Here is a 20,325-nt window from a genome sequence, read left to right on the forward strand (position 1 = left end):
GTGTATATGGGCAGAGAGAAGGCGGGAATTCGATCGTGCACCACAATACACAGTGTGTGCCGCAGGTGACTCGTTTCCATCGTCCGCTCGATCGGTCGGTTGGTTGGATAGGCTGGTTTAGCAGGCCGGCTTCCTTCCTCGCAGCCGAGCACCTGAGAGAGTGACGCGCCACGCCAGACCACGCTTGTTATTGATTTTTCCGCAACGCGAGACCCGCGGAGGGCTCGCTATACGCTCTCTGTCACATCATATGCCGCTGGATTACGCTTCGTCACACGACACACGCATTATCAGACGTTACATAGGTAGCAGGCGACCGCGCCAACTGTTTTATTATAGCAGTCCTACGAGAAACAAGTATATACGCTTTGTTCGCCATAGAAAACCTTAAGTCTCTTATATATAATCCTGGATCATGCTTGCTCGTGATATATATTGGACGATCGTTCAAGTCGGCGGTTATTAGCTGCAGGCACCTGTCTCGCGAATTCTCGATTAACTTTTACGAAACTGTCGGTCTTGTATAGCAACTTGCGTGGCGCTTACTAGTTATATACCTGCTTTTTGATCAAACGTGCAGCTTCCAGTGCAACGCACCGATCGCTATCGATATTTGATCAACACGATGACGCGCGAAACTTGAATAACACGATAAACACATCGGGATAGAATTAATATGTACATGGGTAAATTTTTCATCGTACGCCAACGTAATCCCTTTCAAGGAGTGTATCCCCTACGTTCTATCGTATTTTAACTCGTATTACATCGTCCTAACGTCCCTTTTACGCGACTTCTTCACCTTCTAGGGACAAAATGGAGTCGCTGTAGTCGTAATAGAAGCGAATCAAAGACGATTTATTATTCACGCCAAAAGAACTTCCCTTACTAACGTCACCGAGGAACAGAGGGAACTTCTCGCGACGCGTTCCAACGCTTTACACACGATCGATCAAAATCGAAGGAAAACTAAAGCGTTTTGAAACTCGTGCCTGCGAATCGGATCGTAAATCGTTAATACAGCAGGGGCGTTGCACAACCGTGTGAAATATCGCGATACTTATTTTCGAAGCGCAACATTCGCGGAATTATTTCTGGCAGTTTGTTTCCTCATGGTTAGTGGTGGGATCAAGTTTAACATGTACCTACGTACTTATAAATTCGAATCAATACTCAAGGTTCGTACCGTTCGAATATTACTCATAACATATAAATAGTTGATTCATCGTACTTCGCGAAGTATTCGACCTTCGCAGGCTGTTTGCGAACCTCGAAACGAGTACTTGCGTGTTTCAAAAATCTACTTACAAGTACTTTGATATCGCGACCAATCGATACTCCTCCGAGTACCGATCGAGTCATGAAATTCAGAAATACGTATGTCCTGTTTATGCCTTTACAGGCTGCGTGTAATCGATTATTATCAGCGTAGAATTACATCGTGCATGAAAATTACGATAGCAGATTTCAATGACAATCGGAAAAAATACTTTTGAATTTGAATTGAAAAAAACGGAGAATTTTTGCCAAGACGTTCATAATATTTCGAATCTACTCGACGATTATTCTACTTGACAGAACTTACCTCGTTTCTCAAAGTACTCACAGGAGGTTTGAATCTGTCGCGTTTAACCTTGCCCTCCTACTTGCTCCTATATTACCCGAAATGAACATTATATTTCAATAGGTGTTATTAACCTTCCAAAGGTCGTGGTTGGTCTGTCAGATACGTGTAAAATTTGATTCTGAATATCTTGAAATTCGTAATTGTTCACTCTTTATATTTATATATATTTCCCATATACTGTAAGTATACGTATATATTACGTTTTGTATTAATTTTAGCACGACGAAGGACTTTTCATATATATTTGTACAGTTTTTTTTCGCAAAAATAAGCACTGCGGCATAGATTTTGAATTATCGTATCTCTCAGAATTTTACGACCTCGGCAGGGATAAAATATACACAGTTTTCAAATATTTGGTTTTACTATTCGATGAAATTTCCGTATCTTGTGCGCGTTTCACGGTTTTTATGAATAAAATAGTTGGAAAAAAGAAGAAAATGAGAAGAAAATGTCGGAAGAGATACAACCGTGAAGAAGAAGCGAAGAGGATAGCAGGATTAGGTCTGATTCTACTGAAAAGCATCGCTTCGCTTTTACATACTTGCAACGTATTTGAGTCTGTGTATCGTTACTCGTGGTTCGAACGCGTTGTCCTTGATGAACCGAACGATAGTTTGGCCGACGTGTATTTTGCGATTGTCGTTCGTTTCGGTCACGTTTCGGTCACGTTTGGTGCGATCGTACGGATCGAGATTTTAGCGCGGAGAAAATCACGATTTTCTCGCACGACCGGCTTTGTCGGACGGTCTGTCACGTGGATCAGGAAGAGTGGATGTATCGAACGGGAACGACGACACGAGAGCAGGAAACTTGGCCATCGTTTTGCTCGGTTTCCTTTTACGATTCCTTTCCGTGCGTGCTCTTCCGCATTGCTCGCAAGCAGGAACATCAACGCTCGATTAGGAGGTTATCGACGGAGATCGACATTGCTATTGACGGATCGTTTACAATTTACGTTCTGAAGCGTGAACGTTGTTAACTAGCGAAAGACCGAGCAGTGAACATACAACGTGTAAAAGTTGCTCGGATCGTGGAAACAGCTGTACGAAATGAAATTTTGGAAATTCAAAGTTAACGCAAATAGTAAGCTCTCGCAGAATCGAACCGATGGAAAGATCGATAGAATTGAGATTCGAACGGTCGATGAATAAAGTCTAAGATCAATGGGGTTCGCATAAACGCCAAACTACATTTACCTTTACCTCTGCTCGTGCGGAAACATTTGACTCTGATGCCCTTTGTCATTTAATATAAAAATTGTCAAAGTATTTTATTATTCTAAATCGCACGTACGATGTTACGGTTAGGAATTTGATGCAAACGATGATACGAAAGAATCACAAATCGTCACAATGTCGACGATAAGCTACAAATCGTGAACAACCCGGCAGAAAAATCTCTTTGTTTCGCGTATCAACTGCGTAACACGGTGAAATCCGAGTTCTTCGACTCTGGTTTCCGCCCTTCACCGCAACCAGCGAAATAAGCCACGTAATAAAAGTTATACACTCTGTAGCTCGGGTCGTAATTAAAATTTAGCCGGTGATCTTGAGATAAAAAGCATGCACAGGTTTTTTCAGAAGGGGGAAAGGGTAGAGTGGCGCGATTTTTCCCACTGTTCGCCAGTGCACCATTGCTGGCTCCTCTTCGCTGTTCGTCCCTTCTACATTCCCCGCTAGCCTATTCAAGGAAAGTACGACGGGGGGAAAATTTAATTCTCGCCACGTCACGGATAAAAACGTATTTGTTGCGTGATGGGTCCATGCGTGAATGTAACGAGGAAACGCTTTTACATTTCCCACGACTATTTCGCCGACGAAATTCGCGAAATAGCCTCACGTTTCGCCCTCTGTTTCGCCCATCAGTTTGCTAGACCGAGACCGAAATAATATTCCACGCTTGTTTTCCAATTAATTTGGTCGAGCGCAGACGAACGAAATTCTACGGAGGAGAAGACGGATAGATTATGCATTATCGGAATAAGAACGATCGAAGTTGTCACGGATGAGGCTGTACGCGCGTTAGCGACAAAATTGTCGCTTTACCATTTATGTATATTGTAAATTACAAGAAGAATCGCAACAGCCTTTTATTATCGCAAGGCGTCGTTACAAGAAGAGGGAATTGAATTTTTGATTGCTGCGAGCTATGTAGCTAAGAAACGTCGTTCTGCCTCGTCAAATGCCTTTTTCCTAAGCGACAAAACTGTCGTTAGCGCGCGACAGGTTCTTTGGTTGCTGACGAACAACAGACTGCGGGCTTTTACGCGTTTGTGCGAAGTTCAAAGGAACGTATAGCAAACGTACAATAGAATACACAGGATAGGTGAAGTATAATTTTTAATAGACGAACCTCACCTTACCTCACCTCCCTGATAGTTTTACCCCTCCTCATTGAATTTCTCTTCGTTATAGATATAGAAGGATCAAATTTTATGTACATTGGAACCTGCTATTAGCTTTTCTCTGATAGTCTTGTGTATGTCATTATAGGGAACTTATGGTCTTAATTCAATTAGGCGAGGCTTGTTTCATTCTAATGGGATAAAAGTGTTGGACTTGTTTGCTTATGACGTTACGATTCCTATTCTTGTTGATACTATTCTCGAAACGTCCATACCGTAGATCATCGAATTTCAGTGATTATCGAGGGAAAGTAGCGTTCGTTTATGATTAATTGTTTCTCTTACTCTCCATCTCCGTTAGGATGCCAATAGTATCTACTCTAGGAACGTCGATGAAATCGTTTAATCGTTAAAATGAATATATGGCGATCGAAGCTCCGACCATATCAAAGAAGAAAGGGAACGTGCAGCTTAATTGCTTAACGTTTCATGCATCAACCGTTCTTCGATTTTCTATCCATACGCAAATTTTCGGATACTAAACCCAGCCTACTCGTCCATCACGAACGAAACAATGTATTAGTTTTATTAACTACTCGCCAGGCGTTTACACGATCGAACCAAAACTGTAATCCACAGTCTCTAAATTAATTGCAAGGACGTATTTGACGCTCGGAATTATGCAGTATTATGGAATAATAGCCCAAACACGTTTATCCGGCGTTGTATGCTAAATCGGGCTGCTGGATTTCGAGAAGCGAGATAAACGACGATCGATACGAGCATCGATGAGCATATGATAACTGGAAGGCGTGAAACGACGATCTCTAGATATCAATTCGACGATTTATCCTTACTGCGTTCTTTCCATCATTCTCGATCGAATGTACGATTTCTTACGTCAAAAGATATCTCGAGTTTACAGAAAATATCGGGAGAATCGCCATTGTTACGCATGATTTCACGTTTCAATTTCACGTTAGATGTCTCCTGAAATCGTCAAGAGTCCTCGTTGGTCGATAAAATCAGAGCGAGACTGAGATATAGAAATTCGCAGTATCGTTTAACGAACTCGCGGTTGGACGCGCAGTCAATTTGGAAAATAAGATCCACGCGATGGAACTTTGCTTCGCGGTCAATTAGCTTCGAATGGGCTCGTTGGAATTTTTAACGTTGCCCGGAAATCGGTGCCGCGTCTGGGAAACACGTGGAGCCGATTTCCGCCACGGGGGAAAAGAGAAACCTGCCGCAAGAAGTTGGAGAGTCGTTCGAGAATTATTTTAATTCCAGACGTTTCTCCCTCTCTCTCTCTCTCTCTCTGTCTCTTCTTCCTTTCTCTCTTTGGAAAATGTCTGCACGCAAGAAACGATTCTCCATCGAATATCGTGCATTTAAAATTGCTACAGTAATTTTCAAGTATCAACGTTGCATACATGGAAACGGAGTTAAGGGAAGAATAGTTTAAACATCGTTGTACGAATATTTTAACGCTTTTTTAAATACCAGTTTTTATTACCAAAAGTTGCGTTTGAAAAAGAATAAGTATTATACATATTTATCAACGTCTTTATTTGCGTAGTTGCCTTCTTTATTTTCCTATTTTTTATCAGTACACACGCACAAGAATTTGCATATTATCAAGGTGACGTCAGTGGAGTACGAAGAAGATCGAAAGTGGAAGTTAAACAGAGGAGAAGTTTGTTTAACAGCGGTTCGCAAGTTTTAGGAGTTGAAATAAGATTAGAAATAAAAATTTACCCTAGAAGAAGAGACAATGCGTACCTAGATTTTTTTAATATATATATTTTATAATCTTTGTTGCAAATCCTACGCAAAGAACAGATTTGCTTTTCCGAGAAACTTCTTTCCTAAGCATACGATGATCTTTTTAGATTATATTTTATTCTTTGCTAATTGCTAAAATGGAAGTACAACGTTTCTCTTGGCTATATTATTCGGATGAAAATAGCAGGTAGGTTGGTAGGAAAAGCAAGCTACGTTGTTTTCTAACCAGAATTTCGTTGTTTCGAAATACAGAAAATTTCCATGTTACGATTGCGTAACGTAAAATCGCTAGAATCGCGGACCGTGGCCGATTGTATAACGATCAAAAACGCTTTCCAGGTTTTTCACGCTCTGATTCGCATTTTTATGATGTCTGGACGCGTTAGGGATCTACCCTTTGGAAAACGTGGCGAGTGCAACCAAAGAATTAATTTTCTACTCTGTCGAGGACGAAATAAAATGAGGATTAATTTTGCAACACTTCTTGCCTTCTCGCCCGAGCTGGTTGTTGCGCGTTTTAGCTTTAGTCGAGTGCGTGGAAATATCTGGCCATCTTTCTTATTCGAACGAAAGAAACAAAACGAGTATCGAGAAATTAACGGATAAAGGTATTCGTACAAGAATCTAGATTATGATTATTGATTTTTCTGTCGTGCAATTGCTCTTGAAAATGCTAAAAAATGTAGGACCTCGTTTCATATCTCCTTTCAAAATATTCTTCCACCAATTTTATATAAATAAAAATCTTTTCGATTACAAAGCGTTTAGGCGTACAATGCATATCGAAATTGTTGTATCGTATTGATCGATGTTTGATTAGTTCATAATGTTCGTAATGCGCTAATTTATTTTCACGTTCGTTAAGCTGCATCCTCGCTCAGCTACCGACGGCATATATTTTACGTAATTAAATTTCGAACAGTACTCGCATTAATATCAAGTAAATCTGGTACACAAAACCAACCGACCGTAAATAACAAAATTAGCGATACGTTCAATTTAATTTTCAGTTCTATGCTTCGTGCAAAATTTAGCGTTCCACTGTGTATACGTACACGCGTGTAGTATAAACTTTCATACGTCTGTGTTATAATCGATCAAATGGGCATCACGCTGGAAAACAACGGGCACCAATCATTTTCCGTTCATCCTATCCGTTGTAGGGTTGGTACGTATTTCTCTCTTGCATGTTCGTTCCTTCAATTATACGAAACTTTCGAAAGCACCGACTGTTTCGCTACAGGGGCGAACTTGATCGTTTCCCAACGTAAACTTCGTTTCAACTTTATCCACGAAACCAAGGAATTTCATTAAATCGCACGGGATCGCGGCGCAATTTTTTCCACCTTCGTGTTCCATTCGCGAAAGCTACATCCACCGGCGATTGGATTGATTCTTTGGAATTAGATTCCGGCTAGTGGAACTCCGAAAAATGTAGATTATCGTTGGTCTGTTTGAAATTAGTTCAACAATTTTTGCAGAAAGTGAAAAATTAGTTTTTGCCAGATAAAGTGGTTTCGCTCGATATTTCTTATCAATTCTCGGCCGTATATTCCGTCGCGATAGACGCATCGATGCAAATGTTGCTCTAGCTATTAACGTGGAAGAATTTATCGTAGGGACCTTTGACAAGAAATGAACGTTCGTGGCAACCGCGCGATCCGACAAATCCGAGTAGTTTGAAAAATTTCACGTTTCACGTTTCATGGAAATTACGCGGGATAAGCATCGATCGAGCGCTTCGACAGCCTATGAATTTGGGAAATTTGAAAAAGCGAAGCTAACCATCTTGGCCTGTGAGCGGCTCGTTTACCAAAATCCGCCGCTTTGCCACAATTTTACCGTGCAGAGTGCAATCGAAGGTACACGTAACACGACCAACGTCGGATTTATTCGTGCGTGCGAATGCGCTCGAATTTCGGTTAATTCGCACGCATTAACGTTTACCTTCGAAACATTGAAACGTCGGTCGCAAGTTGTTGCGCCCGAGGTAGATACACGTGTAAATTAGCGCAACGCGACTAGTTCTGGACAGCGACGAAAGGGAAGAGAGAGAGAGAGAGAGAGAGAGAGAGAGAGAGAGAGAGAGAGAGAGAGAGAGAGAGAGAGAGAGAGAGAGAGAGAGAGAGAGAGAAGGAGGCATACGTGTACGAAATGCGGCAGAACAGGATGTGGAACGGGTTAAAAAAGAGGGAGAAAGAGGGAGGATACGTGGAATCAGTGAGCGGTTCTCTTTATGCACGCACCTGCACACATCAATGAAAGTTAACGCATAACGTGATACCGCGTTCAACCTACAGCCTAAGAGGATAATGCCGTTATACCTCGTGTCCGATAGCTATTTGCCCAGTGAATTTGAAATATCTTTGTCGATTTTTTTACGGGCCGATGCAACTTTCACAGAGTCTCGCACTCACCGTAGAAACGGCACTTGCGCATAAATCCCAATGATTATGTTGCTTTCTTCGTGCGTTTCCCAGCGGATTTTTGTTAGACGCACAAATCGGATTCTGAAAAGAACGACGAACTAAGTTTGAATAAGGATCGGTGGATTCTATCGGAGTAATTGGTTTGGTTCGCCTGTAACTTGGATCAGTTCAGAGATAATCAGTTTGATGGACGAAAATCACGACGTTTTCTCCGTATTGAATAAACAGGTTGATTTTTGCCAGACGAGTTTTCTTTACCTCTTTCCCTTTGCGCTTGTATATATTATAAGTTGGGTCGTTCCATCTGAATTCGATATCTAGTCCCCCATGAATCTATAATTCGTTCGACTGCGTCAAAATCAGAATATTCCGTTTGATCGTGGTTGAAAAGGTTGATTTTCCGAAGAGATGTTTCCTGTAACTTCTTCTCCCTTTGTTCGTCTATACGAGTATAATTTGGATTATTTAATTCAAATTTGCTATACTAGTTCCTGCATTAACAATTCGTTCCAACGCGTCACGACATTTTACTTAGTTTAAGAAGTTAACTTGCAGAATTGTCTTTCCAAAGACAAACTTCTTCTATTTCTTTCTTTCACTGTCCGTACATGTACGTGCGTTCTTTTACCTTGTCCAACGAGCAGACCAGGATGCAGTCTCCAAGTACAGGGTAAAGTTGCACTCCCGAGGAAAATTCGGTTTCGAGGAAGCGGCGAGTGTAGAGGAAGATCGAGCACTTGTTTCACGTTTGAGCGTATGCGGTTGATCGTCTCGTGGATTGTTCGGGTAGGTCAGACGGATGGGAAATTGCAGAGGGGTGGAAGGTTGTCTGGTTTGATTCGATTTGAGAGGATTTATGGGAGGAATTTTATTTTCCTAGAATTAGCTCGATTTCTCCACCGCCAACACGTTGACTAGAAAAGAAGAACGTTGTTAATACGCGGGCAATTTAAATAGCTTTATTATCGTACGATATTCGGAGTATTATCGTCTAACGTTACTAGAACTCTTATGACGTTTGAGTATTTTACAGCGGGAAGTTAAGCGCTCTTCGAAAATTCTTTTAAAATTGTACTTTCTATTCGCAATATAGCTTCGAAGAGAAAATGTCGATTACGCGAGAATCGAAACGAAGATTTACCGTGGGATTAAAGTTTGTGTTATTAAATTAACCGACGGTTAAGTAGATACGAGATTAAGTTCACAACTGGATTTAGTAATTCCAAGCTTTGTTCCGCTTTAAAGCAATTCGTAAACATCTTTAGACGTCTATAAATCTTATCAATATCGATTTTTGTTCTTCCTCTTGATAATCGCTTCAGATACATATTGTTTCTTGACTCTTCGACGTACATCTATACATTACTCTGTATAAGGCTATTACTCTGTGTCAAAGACGTAACGTTCCGAAAAATACTCGCTTTTATTTCATTAATTTTTGAGCGAAGAAGATACCGCTAATAATAAATCAGCTATCAAGAACATACGGGCCAACGCTCAATTTTGCAAATCGCTTGAAATTATTTCAGAAAGAGATTTATGAAGTTGACCGTAACATTGACGGGATACGTCTTTCCAATTTTCCTTGAGCAGGATAGGTCATTGCTCTATTCCTCTGTAATTCCATCTCCAACAGATCGACGCTCATGAAATTGACAAATTTCTGTCTTTCCAATCTTACCTTTGTAATATTCTAGCTTTCCAATTCTCCTTAAGTAGAATAGGTCATTGATACCAGAACCATTTCGCTCTCCTCTGTAATCCTACGTCCAAAATATCCCAGTAATCTAAAATCTCCATTAAATCACCCACCAAAGAACCAAAACGTGATCCAACTCGAAGCTGCAAGATCATCGTTCACTCGCAAGCTTGTTCCTCTTCACGGAAAAACCAGAGGTGCTATACTATACGATGAATTACATTTGTAATGGTACGAGGCGAGCATACGTTCGAATGTCCGCTATAAAATATCTGCGTAACGTGTTCCTGGAAACGAAACTTTGGGAAAATTCCGTTTACAGGAAAACGGTTTGTTCGCGGAATACCGCGAGCCACGAGACATGGAAGAGTAGAGTTGTTTTTCGGCGTGATCCAAGCGATAAGGCAAGGGGATTGCGAGCAAAGTTATGTGGACGATAAAATTCGCCGGGTGTCTTAGTTGGATCGTACCGGAGAATTTTTCCGACCGACAACACGCAAGCAGTTTACGCAAGAAGGTCCCACTGGCTCTCGTGTAATCGTCGTTATTACGTAAGGCTCTTTTATTGAAACTTCGTGTTGCAAAGCAGATGCGCGGCTTTCGCACGCGTGCAACGCGTCTTCGGAATAGGCAAACCCGCTGCCTTTACGTTCATCGAGATTACAGTACTTTTCTTTTTTTTTTTTTTTTTTTAAGACTGAATTGCACAGTAACTGCGTATTTCTATTTTATTCACCGGGATATTGCTCGGCAGATTTCACGAGATGATCTGACACGTTTTATCTGTGTCTGAGATGCAATGGTGGATAGCCAATTCGTTCGGTATCTTGAACACAATGGTATAACAATCTGAGATGCGTTCCGAACGTAGAAGAAATTAAACGGATCACGGTACCTCGTTTCCTCGAGAATCGCTTGTTTAAAGGAATGACGGCCGGTGGGTAGAATGTTTGGAAAAGTTGTAATAGGATAGTAGACACTCTTTGTGGAACTTGAGTCCGTTTAAAATACGATTATTGTATTATGTAAAGATATTGGAATTTTCATCTTCCATAGAACCAGCTTTTAAGAATAAATTTCATGTACGTTGTAATTACTCGTTTCAAATTAATCGTATAATAATATTTTTCGTTTCACTCGAGAGTTATCGCAGTCATTTCGGTTGAAAAGTTTAAACACATTCGCCACTTACTCTAGCATGGAATATCACACGGCGAAGCGTGTGTACCGGGATCGCTTCTAAACGCCAAGAGGTGCAGGAGAAAATTCTTCGTTATCGATAATCCGCTTTCGACGCGATTCCAATTCATTAAAATGTATCGCTACGATGGTGGGGCTCAGTTGGCTCGCAAACGTAAACACACGTGGTCTATTTCGGTAATTGTCAATATTTAAAAGGTCGGATCTCTGCGGTTCGTTGCGCAATATCGAAAATAATAAGCCACGCCTGGAACCTGTGTTCCTGCTCCCCATGGGCAGACGAAGAGGATTCTGTGGTCCAGCGTCGAGCTTCTTGAATGACGAAACTCGATTAAACTTGCCGGCCACGAAATAACATTCCCCGAAATGGAATTTATGGCAAAGACGAAAAACAGATAGGTGGAACCAGAGAGACCGAGGGTGTCCCCGCGTCTGAAGTATTACGATCGAAAACGATGCGGATCGTCGGCCGAGGCAATCGAAGTCTGCCAATCACGGTTTCAATTTGGACTGCAGATTTTTTTGCAGCCATTCTACTTCTTGTATCGGTTTCTCCGCTGGCAAGGGCCGGTCGGCAGATCGGGTTCTACTTTCTAAATCTAACGCGGCTAGACAACTCGTCCTGCAACTTTCTGACAAAACGTTGAAACGGTACTGAGACGTTAATCGTCCTGTTTATTATCCTTTTAGGTATAAACAGACGGATAACAATTATTTCCTAAATGCGAGTTGTACGGATTAACTTGCTGGAAACAGACAGGTTGTTTTAATATGTTTTATACGTTTTATCGTAGACTTTAACTTGTGTCAAGAATGTAATAATACACGAGTGATGGTACGTTCTAGCAAATTGACGAAGAAGAGTGAAATAGGCTTAGTTTATTAGTAAATTAAAGGATACGGATATTTAGAATTCTATTATAAAAGAAACAACATGTAATTTTGTTTGAAAAATATGATTAGTTTATAAATGTGATTTTACGTATATCATATAGAGTAATTTGTTGAACTATGCTAGATTCTTTAGTATCTTAACATATATACATTTTAATTTGTATAAAAAGTATTTTAGAAATTACATAAAACATGATAAATAAGTTTGGTTTGACAGGTTAAAGAATGTATGTATTTAGAAATATCTTGCGAATAAGTAACGTACGATGTTGTTACAAAAATATCATTAGTTTATATATGTTTGGAATTTTCTTTTACATCTATTGCGTTAGTCTTTTTGAACATTTGTTACTAATATGTTCCCATGTTCAGCATTAATGTAATGGGACATATTAGGATGACCTGTTTCCATTAGGTTGTTCTATATAGTGCGCATTAGCAACGCTGCGAGCAATGTGATTTTCCATGAAATCATAACGTGCTTACCTCGCTTTTGTTAATAATCCCAGTCAACTTCAACATCAAATACATTTATCTTCAAGTTCATCTAATGCAGGCCTCATTACGCTTTGTATTCGTCAAACCATAATATGTGTCTGACTATAATCAGGATCATTTCACTTTACTCGTAGGTAGCGATTTCAATGCGTTCGTGTGATTCATCGAATCGATACGCTTTGAACGATTCTTTAACTATAACATTTATAGATTTAAAAGTTATAAAAATCTAATCTCTGAGTTTTATCACTATTTATAAGGCCTATAGAATCTTAAACGTTTCACGAACGTTTTATCAGTACATTGTTCATGCAATTGTAGAAAATTTAGAAATGCAAAAATGTATAGAATGTCTATAGTATTGTGTGAAAATATAGGGAATATCCATAGTTAAATACTTACTATAATATTTATCGGATGACATAAACTCCTGTTTAGGTTCTGTTTCTTTAGTTCCGTTTACAAAGACATTGAATTGTATAAACTATACAGCAAACTATCCGCAAAACTAGAAAAGTATAATACATACTTATTATACGATTTGTTTATTTATTCGTTTAAAAACATATGTGCCTATCTGTACGCTTATTTATTTACCTATTTATCTTGTTCTTCGATCGAGATCGTAAGTATAGATAGGTGTTCGTAATCAACTGAACATAACAAAAGAAAAAGCGCCCTCGTATCTCGATGGCACGCTTTACCAATCGATTCTGACTATGAGAAAGAATTAAGATCGAAGTAGGTGGACAAGATTCAAGTAACACCAGCGAGCAATCGAGATTTACAATTGCGTTTGAACTTACGGAGAGGAGTCGTTGCACGTAGAAGAATAATCCTCTTTCCTTGACCGTTCTTCTTTCCGGTAATTGGATTTGCTCGCTCGTACGTTTCAGCGCATAAGGAATCGCGTTAAGTCGACTTTGTTGGGAAGCTAGTATCAAAGGTATCCCCGCGAGCAGTGTGGTCGATGCTCGGCGTACCTCGAGTGCGATCGATTCTCGACATAGCTCGAGTGCGATCGATTCGCAAAGTCACCGTATACGATCGCTTGGGAAACGATAAAAGCACAAAGTCGCTTACTATACTAATATTTTCGTGGAAAATGGCTCGATACTGGCGCGAGAAAATTTTTATATATGTGTCAGTCGATAAAAATACAGATATTTATTGTATTTATAATACGTTTTATAAAATTGAAAAAGATTTAGATTGTAAATTGTATGATCGGCTGTGATTGAGAAATAATCGAATAATATTTTCGACGGTCAAAAGCTTTTATAAGTTGTTAAATATTTAAATAGTTCTAAATAATGGTTATAATTGGGTTTCTTAATTGATTATTATTAACGAGGTTAAATTCTCGAATAGCTTTTTATCGATCGTGAATCTGTTTTACTGGTGGTTGTTTTATTCTTGCCAATCTCGAGTTGACGATTATAACTATGGAATAGGAATTAAAGACGAGATGGAACTGAAAGACTCGTAACAAAAGTCAGGAATACATTCTTGAATTTGTTTTTAGATGACAGAGGTCGATATTATTACGAACCCTTCGATTATCTGCGCTGAAATTTGATTCCGCGAAATTAAGGCATTAACGTACTTTACGAGTAAGTGCCGTAAAGGTTTACGACTCTTTTCCTCTACGCGGCGAAACAATACCTTCTATTAAATCCTCTGATAGTTAGGAAAAATGTCTACAGCACAAAAGGTTTTTTTACCGCGCAACAAAATACCTCGTTACTTAGTCATCGGATATCGAGTATATCGTTTCCCCCCGGGAAGCGTGAAAAATTCTCCCAGCGAGAAAGTATTTTCTCTCGTTGAACAAAGAGGTCACGACGATTTGTTGCGGAACAATGAGGATCTCGTGGTGTCGTCAGGGCGACACTGCAGGCTTCGTTTAACCGATAGAAGAAAGAAGGTTAAACGCTTTGCACGGCAATTATCGATACTGGCGTTTATATCCGTGGATAAATTCCGGCACTGACTCTCTCTAAAACGAATCCAACAAATTTCCTAATTATCATTCAAATAAAATATACAATCGGAGACAAAAAAGGTAACGGAGATTGATATCAATGAAGTTTCGTTAATTACGGTTTCTTTACACAAAAATGTAAATATTACTTACAATTATGTACTTAGGGCATAATCTATCTAGTGTAATGACGTATAATAAATAAAAGTTAACGTTTTTACGACGGGTGTCATGTAAGCACGGCTTTGGCTGTCAGCGATTAAAATAGTATACGAGTCGCATAAAATTATTGCACGTTAAAACAGGTGTTTGCAGAACATTGAGGAAAGACAGAGGAGTGCCAAAATATTAAGAAAGTATAAATTCTAAAGCGCCTCGTCGTGAAAGTATCATATACTTATAACACTTGTACTAATTCCATTAAACTTCGTTGATACTATTTCTACTACCTGTCCATTTATTTTTGTTCCCGACTGTACCTACCGTTCGCAAATTGTGCCGTAAAACGATTTTTCGTGTTACTTCTGATCCGTAAGTTTCTGATCATTCGTGTATTGTTTTCCGTGGACGATTGGACCGACATGTGCGCCTCCTCGCACTGAAACTACAAATTAGGATTTATAACCCTATAATATTCGATTGCTAACCTGGCAAAGCTGCTCGTAAATTTCGCCGGCATACAAAATTGGACAACATTGGCCAGTGATTTATTAGTCAGTCGGTAACTACTTCATTACGTGCCGGAGAGGTCAACGCCGAAAATTCCGGAACTTGATTACTTGCTCGTCGCTTTAATGCTGCGGATTTAATCAGCGACCTTTTTTGTCGTGTGTGTAGTGTGTGGTTTGTGGCATGTTCTTATTCACCAACGGAGCAAGGTAAATGCGAAGTATTTTAAATTCATTGGTTTAATAAAATGAATAATAAAATGAATAATAAAGAAAGGAACAAAATGGGATCGATATTACAAATCCAGAGTCGTTAATTGAATATCGAATGGGAATTCAAAAATTGTATTTCTAAAATGGCGCGAATTCGAACGATCCCGTCCCATTGAACGAAAGTGTACCTCGTCTAACTTTGGCACATTTTTGTCATAAATCTTTCTTTCGCTTAAAATTCAAACAGGTAGGATGATACGAAAACGATCAATATCCATTTGAAATTTAGTTCATGAGCGAAGAAATAAATAAATGTACATGCATCTCGTATAACATAGAAGTTACGATATTTGGTTATCCCTATTTTAAATTTACTATTTGTCACAGAAGAGAAAATTTTAAAACATTTTAAAATGCATGAAAATTTTATAACTTCCAGCGTGTTTGATCCATAGCGCAGATCATATTTCAGTATGATGGATAGAAAGGATGCGTATAAAAATAGATCGCGGATTTTCGCTGGTTCGGAATACTATTGCTCAGGGACATACTCATGGGTATTGTTAGTCGATCAATTTCCGCGATTGTATTACCTGGGAATTCAGCAAGCTAGGCATTATAATCGTGAAACTAGATGATTCTTATTCACATAATTCCTTGATATCGTCACGAACGATCGTGACTTGCAGCAGCCGAATAGGCGACGAGCATGTATACAAGGTTCGCAGCGACGATCGATATATTCAGGCAGTTACGGTAGGTTAGTTGTTTCCTTGCTGTAATAATGTAGGAGAGCATATACGATTAGATGTGTGTTTGATGCCCTAAATTTCCTAACAACTGCATTAAAATTTTCAAACGAGTATTGTCGCTGGGTTTTTACGGCACGTAAACCGTATCTAACCTCGAATGCCGTCAATATTTTACAATCTTGAATTCCCTTATAAAGAAAGAATTTTAAAGATATACGACGGTCGTGAAACAAATATTTCACCAGTTACATAACAGACGAGATACGTAGAATATTTTTTCTTTTTAAATGAAACCTCGCACAAGTACTATGTATGTGCTGTTTCATTTAGATACAACGTTTCTAACGTAATACGTATTATACTATATTACAAGGATCTGCAATCTTCTTATTCTTAAGATCGTACTCTGCTACAATAGCAGTACAATTTACAGTATACTTAATATACGTCGTTATCTAAAGATTAGCTTAAATACATTTCGATCACCTAACCTAAATGTGAGGTATTACAAATATATAACATAATTCCCTTATCTTAATTGAAAGTATACAATCAAATTTCCAAAATCATTAATTCCTGATTTGATGAGAAAACGTGAAACTGTAACGTAAGTAGAGATACGTTAGCATGGTTTGGCCGTAGAACGTTATCGACGTCTATGTAAAGTATCGCGCTATTTACTGTTCCATTGCAAGGCTGATATATATATTGATCGCAGATAATTGATACGAAAACAGTAGCCGCAATCGCAGGAAGTAATTTAACAGTTACGCCGTGGAGGAAAAGTGGAAACAAAACGTGTTAGAGAATGTCGGCGAGCACGCGTCGCGTCGGGCGCACAGGTAGAAATACGCGTACAGTTTCCTCTGGGCGATCGATAAATTCAGTCATACGCGTTGTACGGTGCGTCAGTTCTGTTCCTCGCCACGGTAATATCGTACGTGTGTATACCTAACGCATTGAATTTCGTACAGCTCGGGGAATGATTGTATAACGATGAACAATAGGACTTGGGACTCTAGCGGGAGGGCATTATGGCAGAGCGGATGTTGTATAACGGTTAGCCAGCGAAGAGGAACGAGACGGGAGCAGCAAACCGTAAACGCCACGAGCGTTCATCCTCTCTGTCTTTTTTCTTCTATCGCGTTTCTTTTTACCTATCCCTCTTCTTCTCCTTCTGTCTCTTTCTTTCTACCCCTTCCTTAATTTCCTCTTTGTTTCTCGTGACACTCTCTTTCTCATTCTGTATTTCTATCCGATACCATCTTTTTGCTTTTGTCCGATGCTCTCCTTTTGCACCATAACCTTTCTCTTTATTCTCTCTTATCGCTTCTTCGATCTTTCTTTCCGGTTTCCTCTGCTCCTTTCCGTTCCTGTATCTCCTTTGTCTCTCTTTGTCCTCCTTTGATTTATCTCTTTCTGTCGTCTCACTTGTCCCCCCTCCCCCCTTCTTCCTTTCCCTACTTCGGCGAGACATTCTCTAGCTCCTGGTCTTCCCCGTGCACAGGTGTACGTGTGCGCGCGCACGCGTGCGACTGAGAGGGAACATCGTGCTGTAACACGAAAGAAAGAAAGATAGGGAACAAGTGAGAGAGGACGTTGCGCGCCACGAGACTCGAAATAATATCAATGTTACGAGTCGAGGACAGAACTTGTTCTCGCACCTGCCAGACGTGTTTCCGCGTGTTCGACAGAATCTCCTACGTATGTACACTGTATACCGTACACCCTGCAGCTATTAACTCGTATTCGGTAGCGTATCGGAGGCACCCCATTTACGGGGATTTTGTTGGTCGCGTTATTTGACCGGTGTTTAGCATCGCGTTAGTTAATTAGTCCCCGTTTCTGTTTCCCTAGCTTGTTTTCAATATTTTTTATAATAGCATGTGCAAGACAACGAGCATATATTGGTGCACGAAATGGGAACGAGTTTTATTAGTTACTAGAAGGGAAGAGAAAAATATTATACCACCGGTGCACACTGACATCATTGTGTTCCATAATAACGACACCCACCAGGCTGGAAGAGGTGGCGCTTGCAACGATTGATCGCCGCCTCAGACTTTTTCTATTAATAAACGCCGATATAAAAAGAAGAAGCAATTCGTCGTTAATTCCCCATGGCATGGTAAACGGTGTGTACGACCGTAATGCTCGCGATTGACGATGAAAATCACCCTTAGCCTTTCTCTATTTATCTTGACAAACTGCTTGTCTCGCTTTTTTTTTATTTTCGTTCTTATTTACACCAGAAAGAAAAGAGGAAGCAGCGTGTTTATTCCACCTAGCCGCCGCCATCGTTGTAAAACGATCGCGCGATCGCGATCGGTACATAACGTCTATGGGTTTTTGTTGAATATACAGATTTTTTATCGAAGAGACTCGTTATACCGGAATGTTGGCAATCATAGTATCTCTAAACTTTACTTTCGTTTGCTCTCCACCAATTCTTCAAACAAACCAGATAATGAGGTACGCTCGGATCGATAAAATTGAATTGGATCAAGGTGTTATTAGAGAAGAATTAGTTTCACGAGAGAAATGTTTTCTACGCGAATCGAATTTTTTACTAGAGATTACTGGAATAGGGTCAAACACACATACATATTTATAGAAAAATATTTTTCTCACGAAATCTAGAACTCGGTTCGTTGGCCATTAGAATTTCAAAATACGCGTAGCACGACGCGTTCTATATAATTCTACAAACTCCCACGCGAAAACAGCGTGAAATGACTTCTCACCTGTTCTCTAATCTAGAGTTCTTAGGCTATCGTTCTACGAATTCATGGGGGCAGAAATAGATATTTTTCGCGTGACGAACAGCCGTTCGCGCGCCGCCCTTTGTCCCGATGTTTTCATGCAATTAAACGCGCGTGTTACGCGGATCCACTTTAATTAACTTCGAAAATAATTGTACGCGCGCGCCCTCGTTGTTCAATATTTAGTATCGCGAAATAGGACGCTAATTAGCGAACGTATGGTAAATGTATTATTCATCGTTTTAATTAAACATCGGCTGCGCTCATCCAGACCGAATGCTACGGTTAACTGTGCGTGAGGAAAGAAAAAGCGAAGGAAACGTAATCGCGCTGTTTAATAAACTTCTCGGTTTCTTTAACGCGTAGACTTCATCTCGTCTTCGTGTTAAACGAGGTAGCTTCGCTAACTGTTCTTCGCTTTCGTTGTTTCAAAGGAATTACGTTGGAAATACCGCCAAGATGGCAAGTTTGTTAACGTGTTTAATAAAAATTTAAAAACTAAAGAGCTTAATAAAATTGAAAAGTTTAAGAGCATCTTCCGTTTAAAATCGTCGATTATAATTTAGTAAATCTTTTTATTTTTAATTTTTTTTTTCTTTCTCTGTATCTACGTCTCGATAATTTTCTGGCAAAACACGTTAGTATAAACAATAATTCGTGTACACGCGTGTTTACTCATTTGTTGCTAAAAATGTAAATTGCTTTTATCATTTTTTCAAATTATCTTCCTACAAATGGTGTTCGGTCTATCGCTCAGTTAATAACGGCTAGTATTAATTTTGTACAATGTAAATCTTAATTAATCGAGGGACGGAGAACAAAATCACCCAGACCGTTGTTTTAAAGTGTTACATTTAAGAATTAATTGGTTCTGGTAATCGCTTATCCAGTGTTTGGCGTACTTCATCTTCCTTCAGTTTGTTGTTGAACCTTGCAGGCAGCGCAGGAACGTTAAATAGTTTTAGGATGACACAATGAATTCATTTAACGCGCCTATGCGCGTTAATTGAATTACATAATTCGATATATTTTTTATTGATTCGTCAATGTTAAATTGCTTTAGCAGTATCTTTAAAGTATCTTTTATTTTTCAATTATTTTGAAAATACCAACAAAATGAATAAAAATAGCTGCAGTGTTAAGGAATTTCAAAGTAAATAACACTCTGTCGGAGGAAAAGCATGCGTCGCGTTATTTTACGTTATTCCGATGGTCACCGTTACTAAATTTCAGAAAGACACTGACGTCTTACAGGACTTCCGGTTTCGTTTTAGCACATGGTGTAACGACTGGTCGTCGCAGATGCCTCGATGTCGTTCGTATATCGTTACAAATGTTTCCAAACACCCCCGGAAGAATAAATTTGGAGAAATTAAATTTTACAGGCAAGTTAACCGAGTTGGCACGGAATTGGTTCTCCATGCTCGACTAGAGAAAACTTTTGTGTAATAGTTGACGTTATTTCAT

General features: G+C 39.5%; 1 protein-coding gene across 2 annotated transcripts in view; it reads left to right on the forward strand.

The window, feature by feature from the left end:
* LOC122568912 (protein couch potato-like) overlaps positions 1 to 20,325 on the forward strand; it is a 198,144-nt gene that overhangs the window by 815 nt on the left and 177,004 nt on the right. The window lies entirely within an intron of this gene.

This window comes from Bombus pyrosoma, linkage group LG7 (genome assembly GCF_014825855.1).
Source record: "Bombus pyrosoma isolate SC7728 linkage group LG7, ASM1482585v1, whole genome shotgun sequence".
In the NCBI taxonomy this organism is placed as follows: Eukaryota; Metazoa; Arthropoda; class Insecta; order Hymenoptera; family Apidae; genus Bombus; species Bombus pyrosoma.